This window comes from Arachis hypogaea, chromosome 13, assembly GCF_003086295.3.
Source record: "Arachis hypogaea cultivar Tifrunner chromosome 13, arahy.Tifrunner.gnm2.J5K5, whole genome shotgun sequence".
In the NCBI taxonomy this organism is placed as follows: domain Eukaryota; kingdom Viridiplantae; phylum Streptophyta; class Magnoliopsida; order Fabales; family Fabaceae; genus Arachis; species Arachis hypogaea.
This window is the reverse complement of record NC_092048.1, coordinates 127,932,713-127,950,338: the sequence shown is the minus strand read 5'-3', so window position 1 is coordinate 127,950,338 and position 17,626 is coordinate 127,932,713. Positions and strand designations below refer to the sequence as shown.

At 34.8% G+C, this 17,626-nt stretch overlaps 2 long non-coding RNA genes across 4 annotated transcripts; one reads left to right on the top strand and one right to left on the bottom strand.

Annotated features, from left to right (window-relative positions):
• The first annotated feature begins 5,797 nt into the window (after nucleotides 1–5,797).
• On the top strand, nucleotides 5,798–12,060 carry LOC112733316 (uncharacterized). 3 transcript variants are annotated; one of them, XR_011869952.1, is made up of 10 exons: nucleotides 5,802–6,552; nucleotides 6,665–6,790; nucleotides 6,935–7,032; nucleotides 7,155–7,358; nucleotides 8,218–8,825; nucleotides 9,367–10,413; nucleotides 10,502–10,718; nucleotides 10,797–11,082; nucleotides 11,166–11,269; nucleotides 11,651–12,060. It is a non-coding gene; the product is annotated as an uncharacterized lncRNA (long non-coding RNA). The 3 variants fall into 3 exon arrangements; XR_011869950.1 differs by lacking the exon at nucleotides 11,166–11,269 and having other exon boundaries at nucleotides 5,798–6,552; nucleotides 8,409–8,825; XR_011869951.1 differs by lacking the exon at nucleotides 11,166–11,269 and having other exon boundaries at nucleotides 8,479–8,825.
• Nucleotides 12,061–12,867: 807 nt separating this feature from the next.
• Nucleotides 12,868–14,899, bottom strand: LOC112736031 (uncharacterized). Its single transcript, XR_003168697.3, has 2 exons — nucleotides 14,621–14,899; nucleotides 12,868–13,330 (listed from the first exon to the last, which is right to left on the bottom strand). It is a non-coding gene; the product is annotated as an uncharacterized lncRNA (long non-coding RNA).
• Between the last annotated feature and the right edge of the window lie 2,727 nt (nucleotides 14,900–17,626).

Here is a 17,626-nt window from a genome sequence, read left to right as displayed (position 1 = left end):
GTCTTCTATCTTTCCGATTGATTATTCATTATTGATGCTTTGTTTTGAGCGAACCGGGAATATTTATAAGGAAAAATGATTCGTTCATACACTCCTTAATTCATGTATTAAACAATGGTGTTGTGAGTGATAGATGCACACAACTGACAACACCACAAGGACAAGGACGATTCACTTTGTATTCAAAGTGTACCTCCTACTTAGAATGGATGCAGGATACCCTTGAAAGAATAAAGAAAGTAAAATATTTTAACTATTTCATTTGGTGGCCATTGTTTCATACTCACACAACAAAGCCCTCCCCTCTCCCCTTTTCCCTTTCTTTCTCCCTTCTCTCCTAGAAAACAAAGAATTAAGTTACACCAGCATAGAAAATGATATATCAAAAAAGGGGTAAAGAAAACATGAATGTCATGTCATTGCTATTAAATTACATTTTTTGAGGTAAATGTTATTGCAGTAAGGTTGGATCAAAAGGAATATACCAAAATGAGGAAACCGACTTAACCAAAAGAAAAAAAAAAATTAGATGCATCGTTGGTAAAAAAAATTATTTTTAGCGGTCATTTATTTTGTTTTTAGCGACAATTAAATATGAATTTAATTTTGATATACTGTCAGTGCAAAAGTATTTTACACATGCATTCAATCACATAACGTCATATTAGCAAAAATAACTACCTTTTATATTGATCGTGTGAATGATCATCCAAAAGAATGATTGTTATTGCATGACTGTATAAAATATTTTACACTGTTAGTCAATCAAAATTAAACTCATTAAACATTAGTTGTCATATATATACTTTGTCACGAAAAGATTTTAGCCACAATTTTACAATTTTCGGTAAAAGCCTTTTTATTGGCTACTAAAAGTTACAACTTTTTGCGATAATTATACAATTGTCGATAAAGAACTTTTTAAAGACCGCTAAAAATGATAATTTTTTGTGGCAATTTTTTCGACAATTTATATTGCCACTAAAAATAATTCTAAAATTATAATATTATTTACTTTTAGTTGTCATTTTTATTGTCACTAAAATTGTAAGTGATTTTTTAATTATATTATATTTATTTTATTAGAGCTAACAACGTATTTTTCTTTTAATCTCAAAATATTTTTAGGACAATTATTATTATTTATACATAATATAAATATATTAAAATTAATTACTACAAAATACAAAATTTCATTAAACACAATATCAATAACAAATTTACATATACAATCAAGGAAATAGGTCTTAATTTAATCCAATTTTTAACCATTAAATATAGAAAATTGAAATAGCAACATCCAAAAAAATATGCACTTAAAAAGAGTTGTTGGTGTTCAACACTTGGATTCTTATACTTAAACATAGTGTTTAAACAAAAGACCAATTCATAAGCATAAAGCAAATCGCTACAAAAAAACCGCTGAGTACCGTCAGATTCATCAAATAAATTCGCCAGTAATTAATTTACTGTTGGATTTACTGTCATCCTGGAGTTGACGATATAAAAGGTGCTAGAAACTGTTTACCGGCAGATTATTTTCGTTCAACGTTAATTATCGACGGATTTTACGTCAGTTTTTCCAACGGATTTGTCGAGACTAAGTTGATTATTACCATCGAATTAATCCGACGGTAACTTTGGCGCCATTTCACGTGTTTAGGTGCCAAGTTACTGTTGGATTTATCCGCCGGTAAATTCTATGATAGTTTTTAATTTTTTAAATTTTTTTGGCACAGTTAAGCCACAATTAGTAGTCAAATTAAAACTCTTGTTAACAAAGTTGTTAGCAAAAATTTTAAATCCAACAAAAATGAACAAATTATTTTATAAAAATAAATAGTCTTAATATAATAAAATGTCACAGAAGTAGAATATAATAAATTAGACAAATAAGAAAAATTCCTAAACTCTATAGATCCCAGTAATCGTCGTCGTCAGGGTCTCCCTGTTGAGGCGGCGGAGTAGGTGATGACGTCGGTGAAGCTCAAACTGCTCCGCTTGTTGGTGAAGCTCTTGTGTCAGCTTCTGCACCTCCTCCCTCAAGTAGATAACTTCTTGGGGATTGGCAAGGCTAGTGGCAGAGGAAGCCACCAACGCGGAGGAGCAGAGGCCACTGGTGAAAAACGGCCCCAACCCGAAGCAGCAATTCTTGTGGGGTTCAGAGGCGGTCTTGCACCAAACCCTATCAAGATCTACCACTGGTGTCTCAGAGTCGGCTTCATCGTTCCCACTAGGCAGCTGAGACTACTGGGTCGCAGACTCCAACCTTTGCGTGTAATCCTCTTGTATCACACACGTTGTGATTAGGATAACAGTTAATTAACTTTAAACCAAATAAATTTGAAACTTAGGATTAATTTAAAATCACATAATAGGCCGCAGACTGCTCGTCAACAAATCTCTCCTTGTTGTCCCTTTAAAGTATGGGTATACTTGAAGGTCTCTGCCAGTGTCGCCTTACGATCCAACAACTTAGACTACAAATTGCATCAACCAATATAATAAATCAACAAATTAAACAACTAATTCAACCAACTACTAAAAAATTAAACATTACCAAACTACTTACCAGTCTACTCTTCGTCTTTATGAAGGTCGCTGATCCATCCGTATACTTCGATGACTTGGGCGAAGCCCTGTTAGCGACATTCTTCAAACAGCAATGCTTGAACCCCTCATCATTTCTAAAATGGGCCTCCAGTTCCTTCTTGATGGATGGATGGATCCAGATTGTTAGGTGGTCGCGCCACTGACGAACGTTGCTCATCATCTGCTGAATCCGTTTAGCTGCCTGGTGGTCGTCGTAGATCTTCCTGATCATGAGATTATGTTCCGCATCCTATATGAATTTCAACTGCACAAAGTAATTCAATAACATTAGTTAGTCGGGATAAAATACAGTTAATTAGTTCAACATTATTGGGTTCTTATCGCTCATTTCTGAAACCATCGCTCTCTGGTCTCAGTCGGGGTCTTCGTGTAGCTCGGCCATAGGTGATCGCACATTAACTTAATGAACTCAAAGATCTCCTGTGTGCAAGCATTGTTGTTTGGTGCAAACCTATCAGAGAAAAAACCTCATATTAACAAACACTATAAATACATAAACTTAAGATTAAAAAATTGTATGTATTCACGCGTGAATGCCATCGGGCCAAATCCTCGGCCGAATGATAGGCAGTGGTGGTGGGACATCCTGCTAGGGGCACTGGAGGAATCACCCACTGCAATATCTATCGCTGGATCTGCAGGGGCATAGCAGAAGGAGGCACGTAGTTCGGGTTTAGGAGCATGATGAACTGCTGGTCCACTAGAGCCACCTGTGACATCACAGGGGTCAATGGGTAAGTCGGGGTAGAGGGCGATGACTAAACATTCCTTAGGAAATTGGTGGAAACCTTCCCTCTAAATGACCACAAGACCCACTCGATCTACCTCTGCTATCGCTTGTCATGTCTGCAAAGAGAATATATTATTAACACTAATCCGCTTAAATACTATTAACATTAATCAGCATATATACTACACGAATCGTTCAACAAAACTTTCCGGAAAAATTGGACATAACCTCCCTTTAAATTGGACATATATCCACCTTTACAGTTCCCACAAATCCAACCAATCTCAATCCACAATATCAATCCACACTCAACTAATTTCATAAGAATTAAATTCAACAAAACATCTTTATTCACATCATGCTAAAGTGAAATCGTCACCTTATTAGAGTATCATATCAATAAAATCTAAATATTGTATAAAATCTAAATGCTATGTAAATTGTATATCTATCAATAAGTAAAATATGAATCTACAGTAGTTCACTCTAAGTATCCATATAACACAATTAAAAAAAATCAAGAAATAATTCACCATACAATGAAATAATATGTAATGTCATAAATTCATAGCCAATCTAAAATGTCACATATTTTCATTAGAACAAGTCATGGTAGGTTGCAGGAAGAAACTTAACATTAACATCACTAAGTTACTACAAGTGAGATAAAGAAACTACATAAAAGCATAAAATTTACATGTTAACTGAAGAGAAGCTTGCAAAGATTTCTAGTGAGAATTAAGATGTATCCTTATTAATATATGCGGCAAAAAAAAAAAATATTCTACCACATGGTAAATAAACTAAATCCATCTATATAACCTTTAGTATAAAACTATTGCAGCAAGCATTGGCAAATTCATAAAATTTTCTTAAGAAACCCACAATATAAGTATAAATGTATACTACCATATAACAATAATAAAAAATGTTATAAAAAATGCTAAATCAGATTTTAACCTAGACCTGGCAGAGGACGACGAACTTGGCAGTAGACGAAGCGTGTTGGACGAAAGGAAGAAACTGCCGACACGAAGAACAACGCTCGTTGGCAGTGAGAAGACCGGCGGCTGCAACGAAGGATAGGGTTCGCAATAGCGGCTACAATGGAGACGTTGTAGCGAATGGGAGGTGCAAGGAGAGGAGGGAGGCATCGCCGTCAGCGGCGATGGTGGGGCTAATGGCACAGCGGGGTTTAGAGGCGGCTAAAGAGAGAAAGGGATAAAAGAGGATAGAGAGAGAGAGAGAGATTAGTTTCAAATTAAAGGGGGAGAGGGCTTCGCGCTTTGAATTTTAGAGCTCATTACTGTCGTATATATTGGCAGATAAATCCGCTGGTAACTCGTTGCGAGTGACCAAAACGCAGTGTTTCACTAAAACGGATTTACCGGCGAATTTTTCAATGGTAAATTCCACGCTATATTTTGCGCTTATTTTCCCCTTTTTTGCTCTAAGTATTACTGGCGAATTCACCATCAGAATCAGGAATTTGCCGGTAACAATTTAACCAAATGAATTCCATAGTAAAACTATTGGTAAATCCGTCGGTTTAGCCGACGCTAATGTGCGACACTAAATCCGACGGTAATCAGCGTTTTAAGTCACTACTCTTTTATACGACATTGTCATCGCACGCTTGATAGACAGAAATCACTTTTAAAGACATGCAAAATTCTGTAAAACAGCAAAATGAAGAGAAATTAACACAATGAAGAGAAATATCTACTAAAATCAACAATTAAAAAACAAGAGTTTAAAATAGGAGACTGTAGCAATTTAGATTTGTTTTCCCGATACAAAGTGCTTGTTTGGGCGCCATTAAATCAATAAAAAAAGATCTTTTTTCAATGAAAAAATATAATTTTTTTAGTGTGTTTGACAAATTTCTAATAGTAAAAGTAAAAGCACTAAAAAAAATAAAAAACATCTTTTTTGAGAAGCTACAATTTACATCTTTTTTTAAAGATCTTTTTTTCTAAAAAAAGGATATTTTTCACATAATAAATGAACAAAAAAGTATTTTTATCTTATTTTACCCAAATATTATTTGATAGATAAAAAGATCTTTTTACGTGAGATATCCAAACATAAAATCACTTTTACTTTTGTAAAAGATCTTTTAAAAAAATATCATTTAATTATTTTTTTTCAAGAATGACGCCCAAATAAGCTCAAAAACTTGTATTCAAATAAGGCCAGTTATATGGTACAGATTTATGCATACAGATGCAAGGATTTGTTGACAAGTGTCCAAGATGTTGGATGCAGGGAACAGGCTTGGCAGAGCTCTGAAAGCTTGTCTGCCTTGGTAGTTGAAGGGGGAGCCGGCTAATGGAATATGCCAATAAGGAGCCAATGTTAGGGAGGTGGGCTGGGCCTTTGTTTTCGTTTTTGTTTTTGGTCATTAGTGGTGGACTTGTTTAATATAATTGGGCTTATACATCTTGTAATCTTCTTCATTCTGCTATGGATGTTATCTTCTTCGTTTCTCTAGGTCCACATCATAGCAAACAAGAAGAAGAAGATCAAGAAGAAAACAACAACAATATCGAATTGCTATTAAGAAACGAGGAGATCTACATCCAACAACACCAACACCAACATCAACAGAGGGTTCGAGATATGGTCTGATCATCATCAACCAAGCTACTACTCCTTTAGTTTGGGTCCATATAGTGAGACAAACACCACTAAAAACCTAAACAATGACGTGTCGGTGTCTTTCTCTGATAAGTCAAACCAAATCGGGTTCATCGTGATTTGGTTTTCTTCGTCTGGATCGGGTCTAGGAAGCGGCACAAATTGCAGAGACTACGTCATCCTCTCCGGAGGATCTTATTACGCAGGTGTCGCTAGTGGAGAGACCTATTCGGGCCAGCTCAAGGGCATCAAGTCTTGACTCCAAACCCGATGATCAAGCAGAGGTAGGAGCTGCGATGGTTGAGGGGCGGCAGCCATGGAAACAAGCAGCTTTGTGCGGCGTCTTCATGGTGATAGGACGATCAGATGGGGATTGGGTCGGGTTGGCTTTGTTTTGGTTCGGGTAGTATTCTTTGGGCTTAGCCCAAAACCGTAAAAACAAAAAAGGGTGAGTCGAGAAGGTTGTAGGCACGGGTAAAAAATGATAAAAACCCTAATACTCCAATTCAACATAATCAAGATTAGAGTCGTCGACCCCTTCCTTCGTATCATACATTCCGGTGTTTCTCGTAAGTCCTCAGCCTTATCTTCTCTAATTCAGATGTGTGAATTTGTGAATTATTGAGTTGAAACTCCGTGTGTTTCATACTAGATTTATTGTTTGATTGATTCTGAAAACAGGTTGGCAGTGGTTGAGAGATATGGCCACCGACGGTCCGAAAATACCTTCGGACAAGGTGGATGTAATCCTGACCGTTGAAGACGGTGATTATCCTTCGGGTGTGCACTGAGGAGGGACTTCTGAAGGTGGCATACACTCAGACTGGAAAAAATATAAGCTTAACCACCAATATTTGTACAGGCTGATATTTTAATTTTGGTTATGAAGGAGGTTATTGGTTTGTTCAATTCATATTTTTATTTTATTTTATACATTTTTGTTTATTATAGGCTGTTCTTGGATTGTATGGGATGACCGTTGCAGTCGCGAAACCAATGGTGGTTTGCTCGTGCAAAGACAATTCAGTTCGTATGTATGAATTGCCAACGTGAGTGACCGTCAAGCTTGCATCTGGTTGTGTTGCTAACTTTGCTGCAATGTCGATGTATTATATCATTCTTGTTTTTTCGTGCTGTTGTAACTACTTACTTACTGTGCCTGCTTCTACAGTTTTTTAGAGAGAGGTCGACTGTTTACACGACAAGAAGTTCGATCCCTCGAGATAGGCCCTGACAAACTCTGCTTTACTGGAGATGGAACTGGTTTCCCGAATGTATGGAAATCATTGGATGAGCCTAAGGTGCCATCCTCCTGAGCTACAAGAAAAGTTCTTTCGAGAAGGAGACTACAAGATATGCTTATATAATAATAAAGGTACAACATTGTTGACTTAATAAAAAGTGTTTAACTATCCCTCATGAAGAATGCAAATTTTATATCTTTTAATTTCTGTATGCATAATAATAAGTCTACATGTACAATATTGAACCTGCACATTATTTCAAAGCTACCTTGTTTACATGAGACAGATGACATGGCAGCAAGGCACATAAGTTAATTTGTCAAATTAACAAGACTAGAAATTAAAAAATAAAAAATTAAGGTTGAATATCTACTATTTTTTTGAATCCAGTGTATAAACCTGTGTTGCTAATTAAATATGTACCCAAAAAATGATGAAATCACACATGAAAGGTTCATTCGAACCTTGTACCACCCTTTCTTGAAACACCTCAAGAATGTTCATCCATACTTTGCTACAGGTCTTATGCTCTTGTATCTGTTTGCCTCTTATTCACCCATTTGTAAATAGTAATTAATCACCAATAGAAGAAGATACAATAAAAACCAAAGGCAAAATCTCTAGTATGTATATAGAAATGTGATGAATTAGGTGATGATGATAGAAAACTCAAGTAGTCAAGTAATTAATGAAGGGTAGTCTTGGATGATGAAATGGAACAAAAAATGAAGCTTTTGTGATGGGGAATTGAACTATTTAAGAGGTTCTTGTGAATGATGATTCTTATTATAATTGGTTTTTCTTTTTATGTTCATCGGATATTATGGTATTGATTGTCTTTTATAATTGGATTAGTGTATGTTGACGACTATTGTAACAGAATACCATGATATAATAATATCATTACGTGTGCAAATTATTTACTGGTTGCGATTAGTCTAATTTGGAATTTGTTATCAGTTGTATTTTTCTATTTCTTGGTTTTTTCAGGGTCAAGTTCAACTACTGTTCAAAGAATTATTTATTTATTTTTTCCAAGTGGAAGACAAAACATAATTACACAGAAACAGATAATTGGATAAATGTGTTATGTGTATTAGGGGAAGGTTGAGAAGTCTGATTTTTGGATAAATGTGACTCTTATATCTAACTGAAGGTGTTTTTGGTTCTTGCTTTCCAAGTCCTTCTACTGTCGCTGCACCCCACTTTCTGATCCATCTGCACTGTTATGGTTCGTCTCTTTCCCAGCAGAAATCACACAAAGAGCAAGTTAAAATAGAATAGCATCTCCATTTTTGTTGATGCAACGCCTTCTTCCCTCCTCCTACCCCTCTTCTTGAATCGGTTCGTATTATTATAATCATTGTTGTGTATGATGTTATTACCAATATGAATAATTTTTTTCATATGAAATTCTATTCAATAGTTTGTTGACAAAAAACGAGATTTTCAAATTGAATGCATGTAAGTTTGATTAATTCCTTTTCAAAATAAAATGTTAAAATTTTGTTGAGATAATACAAAATAATGGTGTATAGGTATTTTTTTCTTTGTCGCTTGTTAATAATTAATTGAGTAGGTGTTGCCGACTACAACAGGTAGCATGAATTAAATTTAAAAGAAATATTGGAAAGGACTTTCAAAACCGATATCGTTGGAGCTACTAGCCGGTGATGGAATAAAAGTAAAATAGAGCAAGAAAGAAGATGTTTGTGTTTGTTTGAATGAAAGTTGGTGCCGAGTTGTCGAGTTATTGGGGTTAAAGCATGGGTATTTCGTTGGTTTTAAGTGTAATAGTTAATCTAAATTTAAATTCATGGTGATCCATTCGAGTGACTCGGAGATTGATTATTCAAGTTTAAGAAGTTTCCATGACGATCACCACCATCTGGGAAATAATTTTCTGATTTATATGGGGGTGATCATTATGAAAACTTCTCAAACTTAAATAATCAATCTTCGAAGCACTCGAACGAATCACCATGAATTTAAATTTGGATTCACCATTATACTTAAAAACCACAAAATACTCATGCTTTAATCCCAAGAACTCAAGAACTTTGTACCAACCTTCATTCAACCAAACACTATCATCTTTTTCTTGCTCCATTTTACTTTTACTCCATCCCCGGCTGGTAGCTCCAACAATATTGGATTTAATAGTCCTTTCCAATATTTCTTAAAAAAAATCTGAAGTCGGATACATGTCATAAATTGAATATTAACAATTGACAAAGAAAAATGAAATCAACAATCTTATTTAGTATTTTCTCGAGAAAAATTTATCGTTTTAAGGATGAATAGGAATGCATCAAATTTAAACTGATACAAGTCATGACGTATTTGTTTGTCAATTAGTTATTAAATATAATTTTACATGAAAGAAAAAAATTATAATTATATTAACAATTTTTCATCACAATTCATGAGGAGGAGGAGGAGAGTTAAGAAGAAGAAGCTGCGTGCACACGTTTAGTTAACGAAGAAGTCGAAGAAGAATAGTAAGATTTACCGTAGACGCTAGAAGTCTTTGCTACATTAAGAAGTTAATTAGGTGGTGCGAGACATTACACCTAATGATGCGATTATAGACCGGGTTTTTGGGAAGGCAATAAGGTCATGTACCGCTGAGCTTGAACTAGCAGATAATTGTCGTCCAGGTGATGTTGTTGAGGTCTTCCAAAACTATTCCTGGAAGATGGCTGTAGTTTCGAAGGATTGGGAGAACAAGTATGTTTCGGTCAGGCTTGTTGGATCTACTATGGAATTTCTATCGAACAAATTTGACATCCGGGTGAGACAATCTTGGCAAGATGACAGGATGATTTTGATGCGGAAGAGATTCTGATATTGGATCCAAGAGTGAATACATGGAATAAGATTTTTTTAGTAGCATGCTTCATTTCATTGTTTGTGGATCCACTGTTCTTTTACTTGTCAATGGCGAAGAAATAAATGTGCGTTGACATGTCTATTTGTGTTCAAGTTTCCCTCACCATAATCCAGTCCATGGTTCTTGTGTTTTACATTATTTAGACTGATGTGAGGTTTCAATATGCTTATATGGAGCCTTTTTTGTGCCTTTCTGGTAGAGGAGAGCTTATCATAGACTCCTACAAGATTTCATCGTAGTATATGTATAAGAACTTTTGTTATGATCTACTAGCTGCACAGCCTCTTCCACAGGTATTCAGCTGAATTGTTAAGACCATCATAATTCTAGCGTGTTTCATCTTTTGCTACAGCTAACAATTTCGTATAAACAAAATATTAGGTGGTTATTCGAAGTGTAATTCCAAATCTAAAGGGGGACACAAATTTTTTCGTCAAGGCATGTAGAAGGGAATGGTTACCATTTTTTTCAGTACCTCTTCAGGCTATATGTGATTTATCCACTCTAACATGAAATCCTTGAGGCCAAAGGGGTAATGCTGGAGAAAGCTTCGGCTGGTGCAGCATATAATCTTACGCTCTATATGCTAGCAAGTCATGTGAGTAACCATTGAAATTCACTTAATATTGCAATTTTGGGGTTCCGTACTTAACGATTTGTGTTGATTACAACTTAGGATCATGCTGGTATCTGCTCTCAATTGAAAATCACGATGAGTGTTGGAAGAAAGTTTGTACTGTATAGTACCGACATTGAAAGTACCATTATCTTGAATGAGAAAGCTTAAGGGACCTAAGTAGGACTTCATGGCTCAAATCAAGCAATATCTCAAGCCTCTGTGATCAGGACAGTGATCTCTTTCACTTTGGTATCTTTGCTGATACTCTTTCTTTGGAAGTTACAGCCTCATAATTCTTCAGTAAATATTACAGTAGTCTTCAGTGGGGGCTGAGAAATCTTAGGTAAGTCACTTTATTGATTATTATAAAGTGGTAAACGAAGGCATGTTCTAACACCATTTCTATGTTAAATTTTAAATATTTAGGACATAATCTCTTGCCAAGCATGCAAGCCACGGATAAGAATTTTGTTGTGATTGTTGCAATTCTTGGATTGGTGCTGTTTGCATTGCTCATAAGCAATATGCAAGTAATTAAATCTATGATTTTTTTTTGGGTTTTAGTTGTCCTTCTTTATGAATTTCCAAGCATCATATGCTGTATAAACGTGGTTGGTTTTCGACTTAGATGGGCTTTTGAATTTGCATTGCTTCTGTATATTCCTGGTTATTCGTTGGTTTGTTTAACTTGTTATTTCAGGGTTGCCAGTTTCCTGGTTCCACCCTTTTCTTTTCCTGTAACTTAGCTGTTCTGAGTTTAACTTTATAACATTCTTTCCAAATTCTCCAGCATGTAATTTGATCGTTATAGTATCACTAGCCGAAATTCCTATAAATTGCAGTTTCCTATACGTGTAAGCCCTATAGAAGCTTTGGATAGTCTATTTAGTGATGCTGAATCTGTTTGCCAGATGGAGTGCGATGAAGGAAAATGTTTGCTGCCTACACAAGAAGCATTGGCAGCAGGATTCCATAGGCTAAAATTGGATATGTATCGTTGTACAATATAGACGTTAATTGCACCGGGACCCCTAACTTGGGAACAAGAATAATTGACAACATAGGCGATGTCTTGCGCTTCGCATATCAAATGATGAACATTTAGTGGAGCAAAGAAATTTGCTTTCTTTCAAAAATAGTCTTCCTTTGAGATGACATTCTTAATTGTAATCCTACTTTATACTTCTTTTTCAGTTAGTTTATTGACAATTTTTTCTTAGCCTCATTCAACTGTATCAATCAAGATGAAGTATGTCCTACACTGAAAATTTATTACTTAGAGATACAATTTACCATGAATGCATATGCCAATCTTCATGAATACGTAAAGCTTATAAATATTTTCACTTAGTATCTTAAGTTTTGCTCTGAAACTGTTACAGCAGTTTGAATTTTTAATTACGTTTAAATATTTTTACTTAGCAGCTGCAATGAATGGTATGCTTTATGGGATATACTATAACTTTTCTTCATCATTTTGCATGAATTTCGTACCTCCTCAATTAGTCTTTCTAAAATCTTGCAAATCATAATGGGAGATGTGTAACACTTATTTGCCCCAAAAATGAGGTTATAACGTACACGGACGACTTAACTGTAACTCGTTACATGATATGACTTTTAACATAACGTTTATTATCAAAATTTTTATTATTTTCTTAATTTATTGCAGTACTATTAGATATTATATCCAAAGCTCTTTATTGACCTAAAAAAATTATTGAATCCAGGTAAAAAACCAAATTGACTCATAGAAATTTAAGGACTAAGTGTTGTAATTTATGGAGTACGTGAAAAATACATAATGTATTGTTTCTTCACATTGAATACAATGAAGATAAAAATACTCATTCTATTGCTTATATGCTGATTTAGAACTAAGTCCAGCATGTTGGTTATCATGAAGATTGATCCAATTCGTGACTTCAAGGTTATAGTAAAGAGACATAATACCCAAGAAATATTATATTCACTGGAATGTGGTTGTTGTTAACTATTTTCTTACGGTTCACTAACGGTACTAAATTCTTATATGATACATTTAATGTTCGTTGGCTAGTTTGGATATTCGATTTAGTCGACCGAAAATCATCCATTTAAAATAAAGTTTCTGGGGAAGAGAGTAAAGTTGCAAAACAAATTTAACGTGGCCATAGACACCGCTGTTAATACCATGATCCTCGTACTTCTGGGAATACAAAGTGTGAAAAAAACGATAACACACACTATAACAGCATATACATAAATAGCACTACCTGACTGCCATAGTTCAGCAAAGATAGGTCAATGGCGATACAGTGATATGGTTCGGCTAGTGTGTACGGAGGCATGGTTGGCAAGAGTTGTACTTTCCCAGTGCTTCACGAAGAGTCAGAGTCGACCAACTCTGGGTTGTTACAACGGAGAACGTACCTGTATGAGGAACGGAGCTCCCGGTAGTTGGACTTCACTGCCCCGATCTCCCATTGTAGTTCATAGTTGACTGAGAGGGATTTGTCTAGGAGATCGTAGTTGTAGTCATCAAGGTGCTTTCCAGAAATCTCCAGTAAGAGTCGAATCATCTTCGACGCAGAGGGGTCAGCACGAAGAGCCTGCGAACAAAAAACTTATTAACTTATGCAGGCCGCAATGCATACATGGGAAGAGCTTGTACTCCAGATAGTAAGGTAAAAAAAAGGGATAAGTATGATTTTGGTCCCCAACGTAGGGGCTGAAAATTTATTTCGTCCCTCAACTTTTTTTCGCTTCAAAATGGTCCTCAAGGTTTCAGTTTATTGTAAAATGGTCCTTCGGACAAAAATACCCCTCCCTCCCTACCTCCCCTCTTCTTCCTCAACCAGAAGCAGAATCGCAAATGCAGGCAGAGGAGGAGTAGTAGCGTGGAGCGGCGGCGGCGTGGAGCTGCTGCGACGGCGACCTTCCCCCTTCCCCCTTTCCCCTCTTCCCGAAACAACACCCCTTTTCCGCTTCTCTTTCTCCCCCCTCCCCCCGTCTCGGCAGCGCTGTGTTTTCTCCCACCACCACCACCAGAACCCACCACCACCACCACCACCACATTATCATCATGGTCATCATCATCATCATCAGAAGAATAGCACTTAAACCACCAGAACAAAACCACCACTACCACCAGAACCCACCACCACCACATTATCATCATGGTTATCATCATCATCATCATCATCATCAGAAATCCACAACAATATTCCACAACAAATTTCAACAAAAGCAATATTCCACAACAAATTTTAAAAAAAATCCAAAAATTTCACAAACAAATCAAGTTCACAGAAGAAGAAGAAGAAAGAAGGAGAAGAAGAATTGGTGGTGCGGTGGTGAGGCGGAAGAAGAAGAAGAAGAAGAAGAAGAAGAAGAAGAAGAAGAAGAAGAAGAAGGAGGAGGTGGTGGTGGCGGCGCGGTGTGGTGCGGCGGTGGGTGCGGCGGCGGGAAGAAGAAGAAGAAGTGGCGGACGGCGGTGCGGCGACGGGAAGAAGAAGAAGAAGAAACGGCGGGCGGGGGCGGCGGTGCGGCGGCGCGGATCCCCTTTCTCTCCCCCTCCACCCTCCCCCTCCCCCCTTTCTCTCCCCCCCCTTTTCTCCCCACCCACCCCGCTTCTGTATCCCCCCTTTCTTCTTTTTTTCTTTTTTTATTTATTTATTTTATATTTATTTTATTTTATAATTTTTTAATAAAGGGTAATTTGGTAATAAAAAAAATATAATTGGTAAAAAGGACGATTTTAAAACAAATTAAAACTTAGGGGACCATTTTGGAGCGAAAAAAAGTTGAGGGACGAAATAAATTTTCAGCCCCTACGTTAGGGACCAAAATCATACTTATCCCTAAAAAAAATGTATAGTTGAAACGGTGAAGTGCATCACCTACTCCCGTTCCCCATGTGTTGCTTATGAGCCTAACGACCTTGTTGGGGTTATCGGTTGCCCACTGTTCTTGCGCCAGTCGATATGCAACCGGGATACACTCCGGCACGTCGCCGCGTACTTCAGCGATTAGAGTGCAGATGTACTCGACGGATGCTACCTCCTCATAATTGGCTTGAACCGGGTTGCTGTTGGACATTGCTTGGTTGGGACGCCCACTGAAGCTGTCGTATACGTCTAGGAATTCCTGCAGCAGTATGACAGGTTTAGTGGTTTCATAAAACAATAGTCTCAAGGTGTAGTGGGCATCCTATATATAGTAGACGTGTGAAGGGTCTAGGGTTTACATTGTTCATCCTGATTCCCAAATACTACTCCCTGTATTTTGTCCGCACGTTACTATATTCTTTTTCCTGGACGAGTGAAATAAAGACGCCTACTTTAAATTTACTTTTTTCTAAAGATGTTTTCGTCTTACATTTTAAATGGGTTTTGTATAATTAGGTGTTCTTCGCCATATATTATTAAATACCTTTAAAAATTTAATAGCTGAAAACAATAAAAAACATTTCTATTGGATTAAAACAAAAAAAAGTAATAGATTGACTAGTAGATTAATCCTAAAATTGTTTGCATAAAAAAAGGGTTCCACACTCATCAAATGTTATAAATATATATCTACATATATAATTTTTTTAAAGTAAAATGTAGCAAACGAGTCATCTCAATAACAAGGCTCAAGCCTCAAAAAATTTAGCCAAACCTTGATATAACTATTTTATATTCGTACAATTTATAAAACAATTACTATATTATTATTACATTATACATTAAAATTCACTAACTTAAACTTGTTTTCATTCTTAAAATGAGCAGTCGAAATAAATAAAATTCATATAACCATATGTCGTGTCATAACGAAATATATATCATACTAATCATTTTTTAAAAATTGCAGAAAACTAGTTTCTTTTAGTAAAATGAAATAAGTATTTATTAAAGTGGATAAAGTAATTAATTTGTTCTCATATGCATTTTTTTATACACCCAGGGACAGTGATGAACCCATAAAATTTATATTTGGGGTAAAAATAATACACATTACTATGGGGAAAAAATAATATACATTATTATGAAAAGTTATATTTAAATTTAAAATAATAAAAAATACACATTAATTATTCGAATACAAAAAAAATAGTAGAGCGACTTCAGATTTTAGTGGTAGCTTTCTGTTGAAATATTTTTCTATTACTATTTCTAAAGATAAAAAATATATATTCTAAATTAGTAAATTGGTCAATTTACTTTAGATATTTATATGCAATATAATTACATATAATAGAATAGAGCAAAAGATAAACAAAAAAATTATAAGGATCACTAAATTGAGAATAAAATAAATTATAGAAATTCATGAATAAAATAAAATAAACAGATTAATACCTAAACCATAATTTCTTGAATTAAAATTTGCAATTGAAAATATCGAAAAGAGAGACAATGAAATTTAAAGATACATAGAGTCATAGAGAGCTATATAAAACAAAATAGAGAATTTAAATTTTACATTTTGATGAAGAGAAGATGACCACTAGACAAGGAATAGAAAAAGAAGGGTGAAAATATAAAACTAAAAGAAGGGTTTAAGAGAATAAAAGAGCGATGGTTGGGATTGCAGAATGGGAGAAGACTAAGATTAGATTACTTCTTATAGTCAAAATGATAGAAAGATAAAATGAATTTAGGACTTTGAATAATTGAGCTTAATATATTTGTAGTGGGATCATTTAAAATTTAAAATGGAGACAAATCATGTATATATATATATATATATATATATATATATTAAAAAAATGAAATGAGAGTGGGGGCAAATAAAATTAATTGATTGTGACATCGGTTGAGATAAGTAAAGTTACTATCAAGTTACAACTTCAATTTAAAGATAAATCTTAGTTAATTTTGGTACAGAAATTTTGGAGTTTAAAGCATTGATATAAACTATGTTGACTTTTGATTTATTTTACTTGCATTTACATTAATCACTACATAAATTAAAATCCTGTTTTGAATTTACATTCTCACTTCAAAATAATTTTTAGAGTTTCAATTTACTTAGTTTGATCTTTTAACTTAGTTTCTATAACTCACATTAGGGTTTCAAGTGTTTTTTGAAAAAAAAAATCACTTTGACAAAATATTTCGACGTTCACATGAAATATTCAATAGGAAGTACGGCTAAGCCGTTGTCAGTGGATATCAACAAGCCGGTATCGGTTTGATGGGACTATGACAATAATAAGAAAATTAACCAATAAACTGTGTTAAACTTTATTTTGGATATGTCTATTTTAATTCATAATTTAACATGTCACTCAACAACTAATTATTACAAAATATGTAGTGAGAAATATAAATTAATATTGCAAATACAAATTATGATTCGGAGTTGAGTGAACAAGTAAATCATAACATCGACGAACAAAAATAATTACAGTCTAAAACCTAACTAACATTAGTTAAAACGATACTGAATTCCATAATTCATGCATAATAGTATTTTCAAAAAAGATTTTGGCAAAGAGATTTTCAATCAACCAGATTCTCAAGAAATTAGTGTGACTCTACACTAAGAAACGAACAGTTGCATATAACAATTAATAGAGTGGAATACCATTAAACAAAAATCTTAATTTTAACAAAATAAATGTTTCTTTCGATTACATTATTCAGAAGCGCTCATAGAAAAGAAAAAACTGTTTCCAACATAAATTTAAATAATTATTATACGTTATCTTATACTATTACAAGAGATATTTAAATAGATATTAATATTTTATTTTAGTTCTATCAGTACTCTTTTGTATTCTAATAGAATTAACAGAAGGCTGGCTCCACCATGGGAAAAGCATAATATGGTCCTTTACGGACCTCGAAAGTTTTAAATTTATAAAGAAGAGCATGAATAATATTTCCATAACATAACATTATTTAACAACTAGT